This window comes from Tribolium castaneum, chromosome 4 (assembly GCF_031307605.1).
Source record: "Tribolium castaneum strain GA2 chromosome 4, icTriCast1.1, whole genome shotgun sequence".
Taxonomy (NCBI): domain Eukaryota; kingdom Metazoa; phylum Arthropoda; class Insecta; order Coleoptera; family Tenebrionidae; genus Tribolium; species Tribolium castaneum.
In genome coordinates, this window is record NC_087397.1 from 22,013,083 (window position 1) to 22,037,686 (window position 24,604).

The following is a 24,604-nucleotide window of genomic DNA, read 5'->3' on the forward strand; positions in this document are numbered from 1 at the left end:
TAGAAGAATCTCCAAATTTCAGGCAGGCAGGTGTAAAATCTGTATATTTTAATTCTACAAAACGATCAATGTCTCTATGTGTAACTAATAATAGTATAATGTTTTCCGCTGGAACGTATTTTTTTCAAATACTATTATTGTAAAAATTTGGAAAGGTCTTTCTTTGCAACGGTGTAAGATTTTAAAACAAATTTTGTCCGGAAAGTCGCGCACCGCGCATCGGACGATGCTCTAGACAACAAGAAAAATGTTACAAAAAATTAAGTCTTTTATTACTGAAGATATGTTGAAGGAAAAATTAAAAATTCTTAGCCAAAAATGAAGGTGTTTGCACAACTACTTTAGATCCAAATTCATTTGTGGTATAAATGATATTGCATTAAAGGTCTTGGCACAAACCATTGTGTTCAGATGACACCATGGTTACGGTGATTGCTTATAATGTCATTAAATTTTTTTTCGTCTGTCAACGGTAGTTTTTCAGTTTCAAAAAGTGTCAGTGAAGGATTTAAATGTTTTCCTACAATGAATATTGTTACTTGTGTTTACTGTTTGGTGAACACGCTGGAAATGCAAGTGAAGCCGCTCGTCAATATTCCGTACGAAGACATCCAGACGAAAACTCTTTCCATAGACTGGACTAAAGAATGCGATCAACTAGTCGTTTGGATTTTATACCAAGAAAACTTGGTCGACCCAAAGGTATAAAAACCGTTGCTGAGAAAGAAGCAATTTTAGAAGAACTCATGAGGAGTTGGTGAAACGAATTCATGCCGCTAGTGCAACGATCACTCCAGAAACATTACAAACGGTGCAAGCCAAACCTTTGAGCATTTGTTATAATTTTTTAGTGCATTGTTTGATCGTTTTTTAAGTTGTTTAAAATATTATTACAATAAATAAAGCTGTTCTCCGCTACGTTGCATTCAATAAAATAAATAAAAATTACGATAGTGGACGAACTAATCTGACTAACAATTGCGTAACCATGGCTTTAACACTAGAAATTAAATGTGTTCAACACCTTATAATGGTTTCCAAGACTTTCATTATAATTTTTAATTTTAGTTTTTACGTGATCTTTGAGCAACGTTGCCTTTTTCAAAAATTGTTTAGGCTCGTATGTAAAAACAGAGTATATGATTTTTTTTTAAATTATTTTGATACTCTGGGGACTGGGGACCAATTACTCCCTTTCAAGGAGGTATGCGACTTTCCGGACACCTGTATGTAGTCGTAGGTAATAAATATATTTTTCTACTTGGCCTTCTCAAAGTTGTATTTAAATGTTGTGAGATTTTTAACGAAGAAAATAATTTAAATATTGAATGCCCGACGTGTTAAATGAAAAAAGAGAAAAAAAATTATAAAAAAAATGGCGTCGAAATGTTTGTTGCCTAAGGTGTAAAGACCTGAATGGTTTCACAACTTACTAAATTTGAGTTTTTTTTAATTTTGTGATATTAAAAAGCTTACATATTTTTATAATAAAATTTACTATTCAATGCAAAACGATAATATGGATGGCGCCACCTAGGGCAGAATCGCACGTCGCGCGCAGCGCTGTTTCGGTCGATAATTCAGTTTGGATTTTTACTTGTTTGTTGCGTAGATAGTTGACACAACTGACTGCTGTGTCAACACATCAAATTGTTTTTAATAGGTAAGTCAGTGTCTTGATATTTATTAAATGTTACAAGTAAAATATAATTTGTCCGCTTTTTATTCATTTTCAACGGTTGTGTCGAAAATTAAAGTAAATGAACTAACTGAACAACCACGTGGTACATTGTTATCATTTTCCAGGGTCGTAAAAGAAAAACGTTGCTTTCACGCCCAAAACATGATTATAGTCGTTTTTTTTATAATGAACTGTCAAAGAGTCGTCAGGTTGGCATTATCATAAATAGTAATTTTTTGAATTAAGGTTGGTGTAATTTTTTACCTGGCAAATTCAATTTCCAAATTTTTCAAGTTGTTTCCAATTTAACACACATATAATAACACATTTAGTTATTTTAGACCACCTTTAGACTAACGAATTTACCATTAACACTAACGTTCAATTTTCAAAAATGTCAAATCTGGTGTTCAAAATGCGAAATATAGAATGCACCCAGTTTCAAAAGTGGTTGGACATGAACTTTTGAGGTGATATAGTCTGGTCTTTATCAGGATTTTGACACTGACAGTTGATTATACAAAAAAATGAACTATATATTTATACTATTACTGTCAAGTTTTAACATGTGTTGAACTTAACCTAAAATAAGGTACTAGTTAGGCAATTTTCAGAATTTATGTTTATGTAAAGGTTTTTTAATATCTCAGAGGAAATATCTACTTAAAGCTGACTCGTACTGTAATCAAGTTATTTCTTTTTTGATTAGTTTGATAGTTTCATAATCCAGAAAAGTTGTCCAAATTAGGCAAGACTTGGCTGCAGCTATTTTTTTATACTTGAAAATAAGTGAATAATCGCATTTATCGAAAAAAAGGACATAGACAGTTTATAAAATAGTTTATTATTCGACTTTTCCCAAAAAGAACGTACCTACAGCAACTTACATCCAAGAATTTTCAAAAATTTACACTAGGGAATGTTTGGATAGAAATGACACTGGGTAGGTAGGTATATGTAATTATCACAGCCATACAAAACATTCTCAGCTTAGTTTTTGGTTAACTTGATAATATTTTTGACTATCTCTCTTAATTTCAGATTATCGTTTCAATTTGCTTTGTCTGATTATCTTTATCCAGTGATTTTTCTATATTCAAATAAGTCTTTAGTGTATTCCAAATATGAATAAAATATTTCTTCCAAAGTAATATAGTATTCACTAATTTCTTGAGCTGTATTTAATATCATTATTACATTTAAAATTACGAACACTCAATAAAATCCATATTGTTTTATTTAAATTATTTGGCGAAACATTTATATCTTTTATTATCATTTTTAATCTTATTATAATTTAGTATCTGGTATTCTATTTTGTAGTTTTCTAAAATTTCCTTTAAATTTGTCTTAATATCGCGTAAATGACCGTTTGTTATTATTATATTTTTCTTTTAAATAACGGAAACCATAGATCTCCAAACCAGATCTACTCAAATTAATTTTATAGTAGTTATTTTTATTTATAAAATCAAACAGGTTTAATGTATTAGGATATAATTTTATATTGCTTTAAAAATTATATTTGTTTACGTAATTTTCCTATTTATCTACCAACTCTTCCAATTTAAAATAATATTTTCCAACTTTTTTGCCTTACTGTTATTCAACATCATTATTAATTCTTTAAAGTTTTTAATCATTTTGTATACTGTATTCATATAAATTTCCTTTTCCATGTTTATAATCTATTTCTTCATATGTAAATTTGTTATCTTTCAAAAACTCTAAAAATCTGCGTTTTTTATCCTTCAATAAATCCCATAAAATTTGTGGACGTAGTCCACTTATGAGCCGAACAAGTTATTTGTGATGAATATTTCTTTCTTTTTCTACAAAAAAAAAACATTTCCAAAAGGTACGACTTTGTGTTGCGAAGGGTTTTTATCGGATTTAGATGGTTTTTCTTGTTTTCGAAATGTCATCAAGTCAGAGAACTGTCAAAAATTAATGCGTGCACCCATTAAGATTTTATTTTTAAAATGTAATTTCGGGCATTCATGGGTCTTTTCGGGCAAAATAACCCAGCCTATTGGGTAGGGAATGTATTCATATTTCGTTTTTTATCTTTCTTAAGCGTCTACATCAACAAACGAACAACGCCTTCACATCTTAGTATAATAGAAGAGCGTCAGTCATTTAATTTATTTTTTATTATTAGGTAACGATATTTGTCTTCATGGGTTATAGCTACTTCAAAGTAATTACATGTACGATGCTTTATATACCGATTCCATTTATACTAAATCTCTCAGTTTCAAATTATCGTTTCTCAAGTGCTCCAATTCAATTCTTTTATATTTGTCAATGGTTTTTTATTCTGGGAAATACCTCTGATGTAATTTTTTTGCTGCTTCTTCCTTATATGATAAAATTAAAGGACATAATCGTGATTCATTTATAAATATTACTGTTTTTTCCATACTTTTTTTGTACTCATCATATGATTATTTCTTCTAATAGCTTTCTCTATATTATTATTATTAAGTTCTAAAATAATTTCTTTTTTTTTTTTGAACCTATGTTGATATCTAGATTTTCATTCATTTTATACAGACTTTTTATAATACGTAAGTCTCTTCTTGCCTTGCATATTGCACTAGATCGCTTTTATTGCAAGTATTTTTTGTTCGACAATTAATTAAATATACATAGTATTTAATATCATTAAATTTATCACCTCCATATACATATCAAATGTTTGAATCCTGAGGCTTATCATAGTTTTACCTAAACAGGGACAATGTGTTTTAGCACACACTGTTTATGGATAATTTTTTGTAAAAATAAAATGTAATAAATTAAATGAATCGCTTACATAACGATGACCAAGAAGCGTAGCAAATGTTTCAAAAAAAGTTGAACGATATGAGAAGCAAACCAAATAATGACTTTGAACGATTAGTATTAAAAAATATGCATATATTAGAAAATATAATAAAGCAGACTTAATAAAAGCTGAAGAGCAATTACATAAAAAAATCAATTATGCCTCCTCATGAGCGAAGCGAATTCAGAAATATTTTCATTTGTTGATGATTTATTTGCTGAACCAAGGAAAAAGAGAGTTAGGAAAATCAAATGTGACATATGTGGAAAATATATCAAAAGCACCTGAATGCAGCTACATAAAGAGAAAGAAAATAAAAAGAACCTAAAAACATTTCAGTTTAATGACGATACCGGGTGCTCAAAAATCGGCGCACCAACTCAATGGAGTGTGGTAGAAAATTGCTTACATATAAAGGTAGAAATAGTAAAAAAATTCTTTGTATTAGAATTATTGAAAAATAACGAATTTTAAATAAATGATATGTGCCAACGCTGTCTAACAGTCGTGATCTCAATTTGATCAACAATAAAAATAAATTATTTTTGAAATGGTTTGCTAGGAAATAATTCCCAGTGTTGGCACATCTACAAAATGTAATTTTTTTGATGAATTTTAATTTTTTTAAATTAAAAAAACTGCTAAAGTTTGATGGGAAATTTAAAAACAATTATTCATGGTTTTGTTAGGAAACGATTACTTGGTGTGAAACATAAAAACATTAAAAAATAATGAAAACTGAAGAAGTTAACTACATAAGTTTGTAGCTGCTTTTTACGACCCTGGAAAATGATAACAATGTACCACGTGGCTGTTCAGTTATTTCATTTACTTTAATTTTCGACATAACCGTTGAAAATGAATAAAAAGCGGACAAAATATATTTTACTTATAACATTTAATAAATATCAAGACATTGACTTACCTATTAAAAACAATTTGATGTGTTGACACAGCCGTCAGTTGTGTCAACTATCTACGCAACAGACAAGTAAAAATACAAACTGAATTATCGACCGAAACAGCGCCGCGCGCGACGTGCGATCCTGCCCTAGATGGCGCCATCCATATTATCATTTTGCATTGAATAATAAATTTTATTATAAAAATATGTAAGCTTTTTAATATCCCAATCACAAAATAAAAAAAACTCAAATTTAGTAAGTTGTGAAACCATTCAGGTCTTTACACTTTAGGCAACAAACATTTCGACGCCATTTTTTTTATTATTTTTTCTTCCCTTTTTTCATTTAACACGTCGGGCATTCAATATTTAAATTTATTTTCTTCGTTAAAAATCTCACAACGTTTAAATACAACTTTGAGAAGGCCAAGTGGAAAAATATATTTATTACCTACGACTACATACAGGTGTCCGGAAAGTCGCATACCTCCTTGAAAGGGAGTAATTGGTCCCCAGTCCCCAGAGTATCAAAATAATTTAAAAAAAAGTCACATACTCTGTTTTTACATAAGAGCCTAAACAATTTTTGAAAAAAGGCAACGTTGCTCAAAGATCACGTAAAAACTAAAATTAAAAATTATAATGAAAGTCTTGGAAACCATTATAAGGTGTTGAACACATTTAATTTCTAGTGTTAAAGCCATGGTTACGCAATTGCTAGTCAGATTAGTTCGTCCACTATCGTAATTTTTATTTATTTTATTGAATGCAACGGAGCGGAGAACAGCTTTATTTATTGTAATAATATTTTAAACAACTTAAAAAACGAACAAATAATGCACTAAAAAATTATAACTAATGCTCAAAGGTTTGGCTTGCACCGTTTGTAATGTTTCTGGAGTGATCGTAGCACTAGCGGCATAAATTCGGTTCACCAACTCCTCACGAGTTCTTCTAAAATTGCTTCTTCTTCAGCAACGGTTTTCATACCTTTGGGTCGACCAAGTTTTCTTGGTATAAAATCCAAACGATCGCATTCTTTAGTCCAGTCTATGGAAAGAGTTTTCGTCTGGATGCCTTCGTACGGAATATTGACGAGCGGCTTCACTTGCATTTCCAGCGTATTCACCAAACAGTAAACACAAGTAACAATATTCATTGTAGGAAAACGTTTAAATCCTTCACTGACACTTTTTGAAACTGAAAAACTACCGTTGACAGACGAAAAAAATTTTTTAATGACATCCATAGAATGACATCATAAGCAATCACGGTAACCATGGTGTCATCTGAACAACAATGGTTTGTGCCAAGTGTTGCCAGATTTAGCATCATTGTTGACTCAAAAATTTTGTTAACATTTTTAACAGAATTTGGTTTCTAGAGTTTTTATGTTGTAAAGACCTTTAATGCAATATCATTTACACCACAAATGAATTTGGATATGAAGTAGTTGTGAAAACACCTTCATTTTTGGCTAAGAATTTTTAATTTTTCCTTCAACATATCTTCAGTAATAAAAGACTTAATTTTTTTGCAACATTTGTCTTGTTGTCTAGAGCATCGTCCGATGATGTAGTGTCACGGCGGTGCGCGACTTTCCGGACAAAATTTGTTTTAAAAACTTACACCGTTGCAAAGAAAGACCTTTCCAAATTTTTACAATAATAGTATTTGAAAAAAATACGTTCCAGCGGAAAACATTATACTATTATTAGTTACACATAGAGACATTGATCGTTTTGTAGAATTAAAATATACAGATGTTACACCTCCGTGTCTGAAATTTGGAGATTCTTCTATGTGCTTTTCAGACACTGATTAGTGACTTAACTCGTCGGTCTCGGTCACTACTGCTAGTCGTTAGGTCAGATCAGAGGCTGTAGATGCGACGTGAAAACTCTGACACTTGGGTAACTGATGGCAACACCATTGGTACGCGTATTTATTTTTATTTACATTATAAAATGAGGAACATCCCAGACCATCATCTCTCATTCGTTAAATTGTGGTTGATATTGTGGTTGATATTGTGGTTGTAGACTGAGATAATATCTGTAGGGTTTACTAATTTTTTTTTAACTAAATAACAAACACAAAGGTACGTCTTTTGGAAAACATAAAAAACTTCCTTTATCTAGAACGGGCTTGTTGCAGAAATTTATTACTGGGCAGGTCAATGGTTAGAATTTTACACAGTACCAGTCTATGCCAACCCAGTACTAAATTAACTAAAACATAGCTTAAAAACAGCAACAGGAGTATTAAAACTTTAAATGACCATTATTTGATTTTTTCAAATAGCACCCTCAGTATTTTATTACTGAGTATTATTCAGCATCTCATTTTACATCTTTTTCACTTCTTAATTTTTTTCCAAAAGTTGATAGTTTCGGAGATAACTCGGTTTTTCTGAAAAATGCTCATAAAATCCCTTGAATACCAACGTAATGTGCCATGTAAAACAATAATACATTGTGACATAACATCAGACTGGCGTTTTGATTTTGGCGTGAAAATGAATTTTTTATGTAAATTGCATACACATCTCATCGAGATATAAACTTTAATTTTGGTAAGAAATCATTTTAAGAAAGCCGTAATTTTAAACAGTTTTGTAACTACAAGTAAGATGTTATCGCTGTTGATTTGTTATACCTCGACTTCTCGTTGGATTTCGTTGGCGTGGAAACTAAAATAAACAAAGTTTAAAAAACCCGACACGCCAAACCTTTATTTAAAAACACTACGCGTTTCAACCACAAAGTGGTCATCCTCAGGTGAGAATATAAACTGATATTATTACTTATATTCTCACCTGAGGATGACCACTTTGTGGTTGAAACGCGTAGTGTTTTTAAATAAAGATTTGGTGTGTCGGGTTTTTTAAACTTTGTTTATTTTTGTTATACCTCGGTTTTTTATTTCCTTATTTCTCCATTGTAAATTTGTCATTTTTATTTAATAATTTCTTGTCAAAATTTTATTAAAATTTATGTCTAGATAAGATTTCTAGGTATGCATTTTACGCGAAAAATTCATTTTCACAATAAAATCGTACTATAAATGCCATTTTGACATTAGTATATGTTTTTCATGACATGTGTGCATTTTTCAGAAAAACCGAAATTATTATTATTATCTTCTTAACTATCAACTTTTGGAAAAAAAACTAAAGAGTTACAAATGTAAAATAAGACGCTGAATAATAATTACTGATAAAAAACGAAGGTGGTATTTAAAAAAATCAAGTTATGGTCCTTCAAAATTTACCAAAATAAATGTGTTACAGCAAGGTGATGCTACAATGCAAATGTATGGTGTTGTCACCAAAAGATACTGCAGACATTTGTTTACCTATAGACAAAGTTCCAACTTGATATCCCAAAAACCAAGGGCACTGCGATTTTTTAATCATGTGCCTGCAGACGCAAAAAATTGTGGAAAAAAGTAAATAACTTCTGAATGGTTGAAGCAAATTGCAAAAACAAAATTGATTTATAAAGCCTAAAAAAGTGCGAATTCAAATATGTACAAATATACAGGGAGTGCAGTTTAAAAAAACTATGTTAAAGGCTGCACTGTAAAAATAAAACACCCTGTATAGGGCAAAATAATTTTAAGACGTACACTTTGACTTTCCCTTTGCAGTGCCATTTAATTTATTTCGATATCTTTGACAGTGCAGTTTAATATATTATTAATATATTTGTTACAAAACGGTTTAAAAATGCCGCCTTGCGGGAAAGCCGCTTTTGTGAATCTCACAACATGAACAACCGTACAACAGGGGCCCGCACTAAAGAGCTCAAAAAATAATAAAAAATTATTATTATGAGTTATGACATCACAATTTTTTGGGACACTCTGTATAATCAAAAAAATATTTTTCTCAAATACGTCCTAGAGGTCAAATAACATTTATAATTTATAAATGTTATTTGTACTCTAGGTGATCCACTATAAGTTTTATTAGCACCAACACATAATAAACATTTTGCTGCAATTTTATTTTCTGAAGAGGATATAACTTCGAAAATATCGTTTGTTAAAATGGCGGGTAGTTAAACACTTTCCATAATTCGCTTGTGATCACAATTCGAGAGTTTAAGACGAACTGAAATTTGTTTTTCATAGTTTGTATTACAAATATTTTTTCTCAGAAATAGATCTTTAGATAATGCAGGGAAAGTCCTCGGTCCCGACAATTCGGATCATCTGTCTATATACCTGTCTCGGCTTAGGATAAGTGGTACTCACTCTGTACCGCACTGCAAATTCTCCGTAACCTATAAAAGTATTTAAATTTAATTACAAATATTTAAAATTTCGGGGACAATTGTAATTAAATTACATTTGAATTACAAAAAAAATAAATGTATTTACTTACGTATTTAAATACAGACCATGTATTTTAAATACATTTTTAAATACATGTATTTAAATACTTAACAACACTGTATTATAAAGTATCAAAAGTCCAACTTTACTTATAACTGAGCTACAGAAGACTAGAGCTGAGCTGGACTATCTTGTATAGTTTTATGCCCGGTTGCACAACAGATAATTATTAACAAAGCGTTAATCGTCCATCAAAAATTTTGTGCAACGCAAAACACCTTTGACGGTTGATTAATCTCTCATCAAAAATTTGATGAACGTTAACCATAATTGTCAATTAATCGTTGATTAACTCTGTTTTTCGTTGCACAAACAAACAAATCAACGCAAATGTCATAGTTAATCAGTGATTACCGAATCATCAATTTGATGGCCGAACCACGAGCGATTAATCTCTGATTAACCGTCTTTAACACTTGTTGTTTGAGAATTTAAGGTGTTTTTGATAAAATTTCATTAACTAAACTGAACCATTACCTAAGGGGTGAGACAATAACAAGAATTAAAGAGGAAAATTTATTTTATTGGATGAGAATGGTTATGTACAAATGACTGAAGTGTCTGAAGATCAGACATCATGGGGATCTGTTTGAGATGTTGGTTAACTATGAGTGTAAAAAGCGCTTTAGTTTAAATAAAAACCAGAGTAAAAATTGCCCAAAACGCAACTAATCAAATCTCTCAGTGCACAAACAAAATTTTAAATTTTTTTGCGTTTTTGGTTTTTTGTCTTTTGTAGAACATTTGTAGGGTTATCACAGAAAGTCACAACACAACTCGCTCACACATGAATTTGTATCGTTTGTTCATTGAAACAATTCGAGGAATAACTCATTTTTTAACCAATAACATATTATCCACTTTATTGCTTCCCAATGTGCCATTGCGCATGATTCACTTTTAAACAGCATTGTCCAACAGTTCGAATAACTTAACAAAAAAAGAAATGCAAAAACTATTAGTTTTAGTTGAAATAAAACTCCAATGTTCAAATGAAGGTTTATTGATTGTGGTAATAAACACGTGTAGATTCCTTTACGCCCATAAGTTCATCTACCCTTAAGGCTATTCTTTTGTTTCGCCTTGGTACCCCGTTGGCACTTAGTGGCAAGGCAAAAACCCCCGAAAAAAGAAAAGTGGAGAGTTCGCGAACACGTCAAAATTTCACAATGCCAATTTCGCTTCTTGCACCCTTTAGGTCTAGAAATTTTCCATAAACTCATATCACTAGAATTAACAAATCAACACAAGGCCACAAACATCATTTTTGGCATCATAGATTGTCTACACCAAACAGAACTTTTTGAAGACGAAAGAACACAAGTTAAATCGTCAAATAAAGCACTGAGTAAAACCCGAAATCCGAGAAAACACAATATTAATAAAAAAATCAGGCTGTCAAATGTATATCAAATGACAAATTCAAGGCGTAAGGCCTTGTTGCCAAGTTGGTTTTTTGCTAATGGATGATTAAAACATGTGCAAATTGTTTTGTGCAACGCAATCAAAATTAACAAGCCATCAATTTTTGACGGACCATCATATGATGGGCGATTAATTTGACTTTTGTGCAACCGGGCAAAATGCAATACCTGTACATACAAATGTTGCAATACTTGTACATACAAAGAAGAGATAATGGAAAACTCCTCACCTCAAAAGCTTTGAATGGTTTATGATTTAGGTAAAAACTAAAGAAATGCACTTTTGTAAATACCTAGAACTCGTTGGCAGATCTGAAAACGTTTTTACGTTTTAGCAACTGTTTTACTAAGAAGGTATAACTGTGGTTTTATAATTTTTTTGTTAACAAACTGTTGAAAAACTGTGATTTTGTGTCGCGCTTTAATGTAAATCAAAATAAAAAAAATCTTCTTGGAACTTGTCACCGTAAGGTATTCAGTTGTCTGTCTGTCTATCCTCTAGGAGTGCGCGATTCTCTTTGAGGGCGTCGCGACGACGTCGACCAGGTGACGGTTTTGACGCTCAGTACAGACCCAACGTCCTCCGGCAACACATCGGGCTTGTAATAATGCTTCTCGCTTGTGAACAAACAAATACGTATTAAAACGTGCGTCGTTTTATGCATGTTTTGCTAAATAACCTTGTTTCCCATCTACATCTATCACCAAAATTCTCATTATACAGACAAACGGTGAGTTTCGATGTTGTTTCCACAATTCGTCAATGTTAATTCTTATCGAATATCGATAAGTTTATTACATGACCGGCGGATATTTTGAGGGATTATAGGTACAACCGGACATCAACGCGCATAACAATTATCCAATAGGTGAAAATCGATGCTTAAAGCAAATAAATTAAGGAAAACACAATCTCATAAATTATTTCCTTCCATTCAAAATAATCGAAAATAGCAGGCATGACCTGTCAATATCTCTTAGATTCTTAAATGATCAAAATTGAAGCTTGATATTTACCTGATCTACGTATACCTAACTAAATGGGTTCGTTCGTTGGTGATAAAAATATAAAATTTTCACCTTTTTCAAGGATATAAATAAGCAACGTCGCGCAGATGTATTACTTTACACTCGAAGGAATAATAAAAAGAGAAATTTACCAAAGTATACGCAATTCGTACATATTTCAATTTCTTAAAACGAAGCAACGCTTTTTCACTTTTAAATTATTCAGATTTTGGGCTACGCGAAATTTAAGGTGTCTATGTATTATGGCGTGTACTGTGTTTGCGAGATATTGCTATATGAAAATTGCATACGAACTGCTCCTAAATCATGAATTTTATTTTCGGGATGACAGGCGAACCAGATGCCAGGTGTATAAATCGATGCACAGTAGCAATTTCAAGTTTTATATTATTATAGCAATTTATGTCTGTTTAATGTTAACCAAATTGTCTCAATTTAGAAAATTGCGGTGAAAAAATTTGTTCGTTTTTTTTTAAATATAGGATGATACAAAGTGAGGGAGTTTAACTAATCACAAAATGAGGGATGAAGGAGTTACACAGAATTTGAACAAAGCTGAGGGAAGAAGAAAGAATCTCGCTGAAGATGAGAGGTTTGATTTCTCTTTGGATTTTCTAATTCTTGTGCTATAACAGGTTAATGTTATTTTTATTTTATCGAAAATTCAGACTAGTTTTGTTGAGAAGCATGTGTAGATCACGGGAAAAATCTCGAAAAAATTCCTAATGTTGTATTTTAAAAAATCTGGAACTACAAACTTATTTTGTTAACTTCCTCAATTTTTATTGTTTTTTAATGTTTTTATGTTTCGCACTAAGTAATCGTTCCCTAACAAAACAATGAATAATTATTTCTAAATTTACTATCAGATCTTAGCAGTTTTTTTTTATTAAAAAAAATTTAATTCATCACAAAAATCACAGTTTGTAGATGTGCCAACACTGGGAACTATTTCCTAGGAAACCGTTTCAAAAATTATTATTTTTATTTTTGATCAAATTCTATTGCGATCACGACTGTTAGGCAACGTTGCCACATATCATTTATCTAAAATTCGTTATTTATCAGTAACTTCAATACAAAGAATTTTTTTACTATTTTCACCTTCACGTGTAAGCAATTCTCTACCACACTCCATTGAGTTGGTGCTCCGATTTTTGAGCACCCGGTATATGGCGCAAAACTGGATTCCAACAATAATTTAATTTGCTTTTTTTGACATTTTTCTTTTGATATTTGGTTTGAGTTCCGCAGACAAACGTCCTTTAATTTCTAAGCTTACTTGATAGAAAGACTTTTTAATCGCTTTGAGAAGTAGAATAAAAAAAAATTATACATATTTACATTAAGTGACTGTACAGGGTGTTTCATTTTGGTTGTCCGAATAGGGAATCTCCGAAACTAAGAAGTTTGGAGAAAAACGAGTGACACATTCTCGGGTCCGTTTTTTTTTAACTTTTCAACTTTAAGCAAAAGTTGATAAGCGAAATCTTAAAAAATTAATTTTTACTTTTTTTACAGAGAATTTAATAATGTTGTCAGCGTTTGTAATGTAAAGTCGAATTTTTTTAAATAAAAATCATAGTGCGCTATGACATTTTTAAAAAGCTTATTTTTTTCTGAACTAAAAACAATATGAATACAGTTTGATATTTGTGAATATATCGTAAAAATATATTTAAAGTATTTGAAAGTAGTTGGCCATGGAAAAATTATTTCACATAATAGATAAGAATAATATAGAAATTTTGTGAATGGTTATTAAAGTAAAAAATGTGATATAATCAAAATAAGGTATGTTAATTTTTTTTTGAATTGAACAAATAATACGATCATCCCAGATTTTAATTACATAAAAAATGTGCAGAAAATTGAAAACCATGTGTCACTACTATTTGATGACACTTTTTTTGATTCAGTGAAGTGCAATGGAGGTGACGTTGATAATGTCGTGTATTTTCTTTCCACAGATGGGATTTTATTTTGTTGTTTGGATTTACATTTTTTTGGAAAATAAAATTTTATTGAAAGGCAATCATACAATCAATAAAATTTTCCTTTTTCCGACATTTCATTTTTAATTAGAAAATAGAATGACAATGTAAGCTGGCCATTTTGAATCTAAAAACAAGTAATTTTTATTAGTCGCAAGAATTTGATTTAATAGTTATTTATTTAATGAGTTTGAGTGTAAATCGGACGCTTTATTTCACGAGTGGATTTTTAAACCACGAGTGAAAACGAGTGGTTTATCATCCACGAGGCGAAATAAATGAACCGATTTACACAAAAATGAGTTGAATACAACATTTTATTCTTCGAAATAGACTCAGTAAGGCTTAAAATTGCTTTAAATTTATTAAAAATAATTTGACGTTTCGTACTGAGAAATGCCAAACAGTTGTCAAAACTTCCTTACACAGGAGAAAAACCGTAAATTTTGACAGTGTCGAAGAATAATAATAATTTATGTTAAGTGAAGGGGGCGCTGCTGGTGAAATTGGCGGGAAATGATGACGCGTGAGGCGCGTACGGGCAACGCCTAGTTAGTTGGAAGGACACTGTGGCAGTGTCAATGTCGTTGTTGAATCTAATTTGCTAATAAATTAGTTTTTGGGTGAATTCCGAGTTTCATTTACAGAGCAGCGGTAGGATATTGCTCAAATAATCGTTTCCGATAGAGAGTGGTGAATTGTGGTGATTTTGTGAGGAATTTGTGGGTCGCCAAGGCAAGGGCCAAAAATTGAAGTTTTGGGAATCTGTACCGTTTCATTCGTAACAAAATTGTGTTTTACGACTTGAAATCGAACAAATCAATCGGGTGCTAGCCGAATTTATCTGGTTTTTCTGATTTCTGACGAGTTCTAGGAGTTACGCAACCACACGCTGTCAATTTTCATTTGGGTGTGGCTCAAAAGGCGCGAAAAGTTTTCTGGTGAGATTTTCGCAATGGGGCGTCACAGGTACCGAGGAAATGTGGACTCGGACGACTCGGACTCAAGTGACGATGAGCCACGGCCGAAAAGGTCCGCGCCTGGGGTCTCCACTACAGTAAATTCACCCCCAGTTTCGGCCGAGTCCGCTAGAATCGCGAGACTTGAGCAACTTGTGGAAAACTTGAATCGACGTTTGCTAAACCGCAATTTTGAGCACACATCAGGACAAGTTGGCATTAAAAGTGACCTGATTCCTGAATTCGCTCCAGGAAACCCCAATTTTAGTACCACTAAGTGGTTGCATAAAATTGACCAGTTGGCTCTCGTGAACGGTTGGGACGAACGTACAACGATTTACGGCATGATAGATAAGTCGACTCAAGGGGTTGGCCAAGGAGTGGTACGACAATCTCGATCCCTCAGCATACGACCGGAGTTGGGATGAATGGAAACGTTTGTTACAAGCCACCTTCCCCGATCACCACGATTATGCTTCCACACTTCGTAAGCTAGTGAATAGGGTGAAGGAAGATGGTGAAACCTGGGCACAATATTATTTTGGGAAATTAAATCTGTTGCAGGCTTGTGACATAACAGGAACAAATGCAGTCTCCTGTCTTATTGATGGAATCACTGACGTGACTCTCAGAAATGGGGCTAGAGCAGGGCGTTACGTTACACCCGAAAGCTTGTACGCTGAGTATTTGTCGACTCTGAGATCCGAAGGTGACAAGCGGGATACGCTCGCAAAGCAGGCGCCTCGGGAAAGGAGGAGGTTCCTTCCAAGTCGAGTCGAAGCACAAAAACTGTATTCGTCAGTTCGGTGTTACAATTGTCGTAATCGAGGACATGTTGCGACAAAGTGCCCGAAACCAAGAATTGAGTGCAAGAAATGTGGTCGCATTGGACATGTGGATGCTGAGTGCCGACGTGGTAACGTAGTAAAAGAAAACATGTCTAAGCAGGCACTAACGACAAGTGTAGCTGACGCAAGTAATAATAAGAATTATTACATAGACATTAAGGTCAATGGCAAGCCGACGCGAGCTTACATTGACTCAGGAGCTGAACCGGTCCTTGTCAAGCAAAGTGTTGCTAGAGAATTGGGACTGATGTGGCAGCCAAGTTTACATTTGATTCGTGGTTATGGCCAGGGAATCACCAAAGTGCATGGGGAAGTCGAAGTAGAGCTAGAAGTGGATCTTGTCAAGGCAAACGTAAAAGCTTTGATCGTCGAAGACAGTGCACAACGTGTGCCTGTCATAGTGGGACAGACCTTCCTGAATGCGGGTGCTAATACGATTATAGCAAATGAGGAAGCTGTGAGAGTAGTTGACGGAAACAACGAATCGATCCAAGCATTTCTAGGCCAACTTCCGACACGAAAAGTTGCACTTTGGGCGGAAGAGGAAACAGTGATCCCTCCTCAATCCATTGGTTGCATACGAATCAAGGCAAAAGACGATGGGTGGAAAGGAGCTTATTACGTTGAAGGGTGTCAACGTCCGAGACCAGGGTTCGAACACGTTGTTCATCGGTGTGTCACATGTGATGGAGGCCTAGTGACCGTTCGCAATCTATCGCACCAAGATCTGGTCTATCGAAAGGCGCAAATCGTTGCGAGAGCTGAGCCTTGCGAGCAGGAAAGGACAGCTACGACGGTGAGTGTCTTTTCTATGGGGAAGATTGAGGTAAAGAGTTTTCAACGGTGGGAACTTCTTACACAAGTCAATAAGAATCTAGACCCGGCTCAGTTCGAGCAATTGTTACAACTCGTTAACGAATTTCGAGATTGTTTTGCACGAAATGTAGTGGAAATAGGTGCCACAACTGCGGCAGAAATGAAGCTAACTTTGACTGATGATAAACCTGTAATTTATCGTCCTTATCGGTTATCGCATCACGAAAGAAGAATTGTTCGAGATATAGTAAATGACTTGTTAGGTAGCGGAGTCATACGAGAATCAGACTCGCCATATTCGAGTCCCATACTGTTGGTGCGGAAGAAAGATGGGCAATACCGTATGTGTGTTGACTATCGGCAATTAAATTCGAAAACAATCAAAGATCGCTTTCCGTTACCACGAGTAGACGAACATTTGGATAAACTAAACGGTGCAAAGTTTTTCACCACACTAGATCTCGCGAGTGGGTACTATCAGATCCCAATGGCCACCGAATCGATTCCAAAGACAGCATTTGTTACGCCTGATGGGCATTACGAGTTTGTCCGCATGCCTTTTGGTCTAGCCAACGCTCCGGCCGTGTTTCAGCGAGCTATGAATAAGGTGTTGGGTCCATTACGGTTTCAGACCGCTTTTTGTTACATAGATGATCTTCTGATACCTTCCAAAGACTTTGAAACAGGTCTTAACAATTTACAAACGGTGTTTCAATTGCTTCGACAGTTCGGATTGACTCTAAAGCTGAGTAAATATTGCTTCTTTGGAAGTCAAATAGAGTATTTAGGGCATGAGATCAGTGCGGAAGGCATTAAGCCAGGCGAGACAAAAATCAAAGCGGTGACAGCTTTTCCCAAACCAACAGACGTACACAAACTTAGGCAATTCTTAGGTTTGTGTGGGTACTTTCGAAAGTACGTGAAAGATTACGCAACAATAGCAAACAGTTTGACAAGTCTCCTAAAGAATGGCAGTGCATTTGTTTTGGAAGAAGTACAAGAACGGGCTTTTCAGACTTTAAAAGACATCTTGACGAGCAGACCAGTTCTTGCAATTTACGACGCGGAAGCTGAAACGGAGTTACACACTGACGCTTCTAAAGTTGGAATTGGTGGCATTCTGTTGCAACGACAAGGTGATGGATCTTTGCGTCCAGTTATGTTTTTCAGCCGACAGACGACCAAAGAGGAACAAAGGTACCACTCGTACGAGCTAGAAACGCTAGCGGTGACTGTAATGCTTTACGAACAACCCTTACCAAGAGAGATTTGATTCCACGAATTGGGAGATGGTGGTTGTTGACTTCTGAGTTCGACTTTACTGTAGAATACAGACCTGGCAGTAAAATGAGTCACGTTGACGCTTTGAGTAGAAATCCGGTATTAGATCCTTCGGAGCCTTCAGTGGAAGTTTTGCATATTAATGTTAACGATGATGATTGGATTTTAGCTGTTCAAATGAAGGATGCGAGATGCGCATTGTTGAAGGAAATATTGGAAAAATCACCGACTAACGCTGAAGAGCGTGCCATTCACAAAGAGTATAAACTAAAAGATGGTCGAGTATTCAAACAGACTGAGTCAGGATTAAAATGGGTCGTACCAAAAGCGCTGCTTGGAGTGTCTCTACAATAAGGAAGCCGGAGGAAAGCAGCCAGGATTTTTGAATCCCATACCTAAGAATTCGCAACCATTGGACACATTGCACATGGATCATTTGGGACCATTTGTAAAGAGCAAATCACATAATTCTTATCTTTTAGCTATTATCGATGCATTTACTAAATTTGTCTTTCTCAGGGCCGTGCCTAATACTAAGGTGGGCCCTGTTTTATCATTTTTAGCTTCTCTTACAGGAATGTTTGGTGTACCTAAACGTATAATAGCCGATCGTGGGGCTTGTTTTTCTAGCAAAAAGTTTAAGACACATTGTACCGATTTAAACGTTAAATTAGTACTAACCGCGACTGCTACACCACGGGCTAACGGCCAGGTGGAGCGATTGAATCGTACGATTTTATCACAGCTTGCTGCTAGCTCGAGAGAAGAAGAGAAATGGGATGACTTTGTGAGTAGAATTAGTTGGGGTATTAATTCTACGCCGAATTCGACTACGGGCAAAAGTCCATACGAATTGTTGTTGGGGTATACACCTCGACATGCTAATGACTCAATCCTCACCAACGTGGTGACAGAGGGTGTTCATGATGGTGATTTGCCACGGACACGAGCAGACGTTGCTCAGCGTGTCGAAAAGGAACAGCAGAAGCAAAAAGAGCGTTATGACAAGCGACGCTGTGCCCCAAAGAGATTTAATGCAGGTGATCTCGTGTTGGTACGCACCACGCGAGCTTCAAACGAGGGCAAAAGTCGGAAGCTGTTACCTAAATATTCGGGACCGTACCGAATTCAGAAAGTGCTCGACTACGATAGGTACGTCGTGACGGACATGCCGGGGGCGACGCGTTCCCAAAAACGATATGAGGGTGTCCATTCAGTGGACAAATTGAGACATTACGTTGTCGCCACGACGAGTGGAGACGAAACAATAGGCGATGTCAGTGACGAATGACTGAGTTCGCTGTGAAGCTGAATGAAGTTCAACGTGAACTCACGATTTTGGGCCCAAATGTTGTTTTTAAGCGCTTTACGTTGAAACTCATGAGTTAATGATTTGTTATTGTTGTTGTTGTTCTCGTTCTTGTTCTTCTACTTATTGTTGAGGTTAATGATCTTGTTGGTGTTGGTGTTCTTATTGTTGGTGTTGGTGTTCTTATTGTTGTTGTCCTTAATTAATTCTCAACGTGAGAAAAGCGATGATAATTATTTTCAGATTCATTCTCAACGTGAGAAACACGATTATGATTATTTTCAGATTCATTCTCAACGTGAGAAACACGATTATGATTATTTTCAGGTTCATTCTCAACGTGAGAAACACGGTTATGATTATTTTCAGGTTGTTTATAAATAGTTCTTAAGTGGGACTCGGGCTGTAGATGTATACTACGGCTCGGATACGTGGTATTGGTTAATTACTTGTTTTAGAAACACCGGTGGTTCCCCGAGGACGTGGAACACGGAAGCGTGGCCGACTGTTAAGTGAAGGGGGCGCTGCTGGTGAAATTGGCGGGAAATGATGACGCGTGAGGCGCGTACGGGCAACGCCTAGTTAGTTGGAAGGACACTGTGGCAGTGTCAATGTCGTTGTTGAATCTAATTTGCTAATAAATTAGTTTTTGGGTGAATTCCGAGTTTCATTTACATTTATTATATTGTTTCTGAATTCACTAGTGTTTAAAAAATCATTAAGTCATAAATACTTGTTGGGTAATATACACTGCTCAACAATTGAAGTGGATATTGAGAGAAATTCTAAATTTTGGTAATTCATTGTATATTAAATAACAAAAAACAGTCACAATAAATAAATTTATACTCGTTCACACTCAAAATTAAAAACTGAAAAAAATTGTCCGTGAAAAACCAGAAATAGAAGTAAAACAAAAAATGAATAAAACCTAACGAAACTTTAAAGTTCTCAAAGTCAAATTTTACACCGTCCCTACAAAAACCTAGTACCGTGTAGGTCCTCCCCTGGCTCTTAGCAGGGCTCTTACTCGATTGAAGAGACTCATTATTAAATTATTAATAAAATCTTAAGGTATCGACCCCAAATTTCTTACAATCCATTAGCCAGTTCTTGTAACGTTTCAAGAGGCTGCTGGAGCTGGTTTAAACACCTAGACATTTCGGCCCAAACATGTTCAATGCAGTTCATGTCAGGCGAACAGGGTGGCCACTCCATTCGTGTAATGCCATGATGTTCTATGCGCTTATTCAAAATTCTGGCGCGATGAGGGCGGGCATTATCATCAATAAACACGAATCTTTCGCCTATTGCACCAAAAAATTGTACAATTATCGGCTCTATTACTCTATCTCGAGAACGGTCAGCAGTCATTGCTTCATTAATCAAGACCAATAGGTCTGTGCGGCCATTAAAACATATGCCTCCCCACACGCACACTGATCCGCCACCAAAAAGTGTGGTTGAAGCCATCACATTTGCATTGTACCGTTGTCCTCTTTCCTTCCACACTTTTTAGCATTTTGGCTAAGAGAACAACGGTATAATGAAAATCCAACCACTCTTTTTGGTGGCGGATCAGTGTGCGTATGGGGAGGCATATGTTTTAATGGCCGCACAGACCTAGTGGTCTTAAATAATAAAACAATGACTGCTGTCCGCTATCGAGACAGAGTGATAGAGCCGATAATTGTGTCATTTTTTGGTGCAATAGGCAAACGATTCGTATTTATTGACGATAATGCCCGCCCTCGTCGCGCCAGATTTGTGAATGAGCGCATAGGACACCATGGCATTACACGAATGGAGTGGCCACCCTGTTCGCCTGACATGAACTGCATCGAACATGTTTGGGCCGAAATGTCTAGGCATTTAAACCAGCTCCAGCAGTCTCGTGACACTTTACAAGAGCTGGCTAATGCATTGCAAGGAATTTGGGAGTTGATACCTCAAGATTTTATGAACAATTTGATAATGAATCTCTCCAATTGAGTAAGAGCCCTGCTAACAGCCAGGAGAGGTTCTGCACGGTACAAGGTTTTTGTAGGGATGATGTAAAATTTAAATTTAAGAACTTTTAAGTTTCGTTACGTTTTATTCGATTTTGTGTTTTACTTCTAGTGCTGGTTTTTTACGGACAATTTTCTTCAGTTTTTAATTTTGAGTGTGAACGAGTATAAATTTATTTTTTGTTATTGTTTTTTGTTATTTAATATACAATGAATTACCAAAATTTAGAATTTCTCTCAATATCCACTTCAATTGTTGAGCAGTGTATTTTTCATAGTTTTAATTAAAAATCCAAAATGTCAAAATGTTTTTATGGCCTACTATAAAAAAGCGAAATGTTACGTTTTTTCCTAAATATTTGAAAATAATGTATTACACAAATATACAAAACAAATAAAAAAAAACTTTTCAAAAATATCACAGCCGCCTATTAAAAAAAGTATATGTTATTACAGCTAAACAAAGTGTTAAAAACAGTCGCTGATAACATAATTAAATTCTCTATAAAAAGTGCCTGCGTAATGTCTTTGTTTTAAATGTGTTTTTTTATAACAAGAAGGATATGAATATTTTAAAATTTTGCTAAAATATCAACTTTTGTTTGTGAAAACAAAAGACGATAGCGGAATGCGGTTTTAACCAAAATTATTTTCTCAAAAAATGGACCCGAGAATGTGTTACTCGTTTTTCTCCAAGCCTCTTAGTTTCGGACATCCAAAATGCAGCAGCCTGTACATTTAAGTAGTTCATTGTTACTTTTCTAATGTTCTGCTCTTTAAAGATTTCAACTTTAATACTAGAATTAATTAAAACTTGTTTTATAGTTTTCATTTGTTAGAATTAATCTTTAACTTAAAAAAAGTAAACCATTTTAAACTGTATCTATTTAAGGTTGAAAAAGAAATGCAACGTTTTTTTGTTCAATGACTTGCTTCCTAAAAAGTAGCAGTGCTCACCATTTCAATAAAAAATTAATTAGTATTCTGATGTAAAAATGACCAAAAACTTTAGTCTTATAGAGTATACTGACAATCGAATGTAACCTAAATCTCGCCATACAGTTTTATAACGCTATTAGCTGTTTCAAAACTATAAAAACGCTTACGTCGCATTTTACCAAATATTTTTTTTTTAAATAAGATTGATGAGATTTTAAAATAGTTATTAATGATTAAATCTCTCGTTGAAAGTATAAATTACATTAGCAATTTTTTTTGAAGTGCATGAGTAATTTATAACAGATAATTTTGAGAGAAAATGCGATGTTTATAGTTTTGAAACAGTTATTAATATTTAATAACGCATTCGTTATAAAACGAATTCGGATTCGGTGTCACTTTTTTGTTCTTCGTTTTTTAACGAACATGCAACTATAGGTAAAAAACGAAACGAGATACAAAATCGCTGAATTTTCGAAATCCAAGAAAATAATACGGCAGAATAAAAATGTGGACACTTTCAATATTATACTGTCTTGGCGGCAACACATTAACGTAAGAATAACGTAAAGAAAGAAACGTTAATTAGGTTGCAAAAAAAATAATTTTATCATTGAATCAATGCAAAAATGTCCATGGAAATAACGTCATTTGTAACGTAAAATATTAACGGTTTTTTTAAGTAATTACTAGAACGATTTTGTAACGCAAGAATATAACGTAAAATTATAGAAAATATAAAGTCAGTAATCAACGTCTATAAGCAACATTTTAAGTAGGCTGTTTTTATTCAAATAATCTTATTTTATTATAAAATATACAATATTATAGAGTAATGTACGGAAAGAAGCAAAACTGTGTGAAATGGGATCTGCGCGGACATTCCCGTTTGGCGCGAATTTTGAATTTATATAAGTATATGTGGTCCTACTAGCATTCATGAAGGAATAATGTGCTTTTTCTTATGTTTTCGTTTCCATTTAATGTCACTTCCGTATCAAAACCACCAGTTTTGGAAATATAACATGTTTTCTAAACACAAATTGCTTAATTATTAAAGTAAATGACATAATTTGAAAATGAAAGCGATTAATAAATCACTACTGTTTAAAGCACAAATTTTAATTATTTAACAATTGTTGAGGTTATTAAAAAAGGAGTTGACATTTTTCCGTTGACCACAAAGTCGTTAAAATTTAGTTACTGTAAATTAGATAATTTATGCATTTTTTAAATGCTAATGTTGTTTTCTGAAAATGATATTTCAGAACTGGTCGCCAGGAGCCACAGTAATTGTACCTCAATCTTCTACCTTTTACAGTACACTTGAACTTGACTTGAAAGATGTAGGTGATAATTGTAAATCGTTTTTAATACTCTATAACTTTTTAATTTTTAACTTGAAATGATTTTGAAATTAATTATTGTGTTAGGTAAGTACGATAAGTCAAACATGGTCTTCTGTACTATAAAAAGGTGATTTTGATCAAATTTGGTGAAAAATTAACTGAAAAAAATTGACGAAAATAGTATTTGTTTGACCTAATTAGCCGACTGATTTGTGTAAAATATTTAAAAAAGGACCTAAACGTAAGTGCGCAACATAACCTAAAACGTAAACGAAACCGAAACTTTCTTCTTTAAGTAAAAAATATTTGGAGCCAAATGACTTGACATTTTAATTCGAGAAAGAACTGATTTGTATTGAAATAAGAAAGCTTATTTTTAAGAGAATAGCAATACTAGATATTAACAAATTTCTGTCTTTTTTAAACATTTCACAAAAATTTTACAAAGATACTAGAAATCTATGTTTATTTATGTACTTTGTAAATTCAATCAATTTTCTTTAGTTTAAAAGTAGTGGATATTCTTACATATTTTCTAGCATATTTTGTTTTAATTCCATGTAACAGAAGAGCTTTTGTCTGAAAATGAGTTAAAAATATTTACAACTTGACGCTTGATGATAATCCTTACTGTATCATTTTTTTCCGAATATTTTTCTAAATTATTTACACAAACATTTGAGTATTTAATTACTTTTCATCTAAGATTACATGAACTATTTAATTAACTAAGTTAGATTTTGTATCAGTCGATACGAGTATGTTTCTAAAAAGCAGAATAAACTTAACACCTGTACAAGACGTAAACTCTAATTAGGCAAGTCATAAATT

General features: G+C 33.8%; 1 protein-coding gene across 4 annotated transcripts in view; it reads left to right on the plus strand.

Moving 5' to 3' along the window:
• The first annotated feature begins 11,787 nt into the window (after nucleotides 1-11,787).
• LOC103314073 (uncharacterized) overlaps nucleotides 11,788-24,604 on the plus strand; it is a 195,757-nt gene continuing 182,940 nt past the window's right edge. For all 4 annotated transcript variants that reach the window (XR_010333764.1, XR_010333765.1, XM_015981844.2 and 1 more), the window contains exon 1: nucleotides 11,788-11,971. The gene's annotated coding sequence lies outside the window, so the exon portion shown is untranslated. The remainder of the gene's footprint in view (nucleotides 11,972-24,604) is intronic.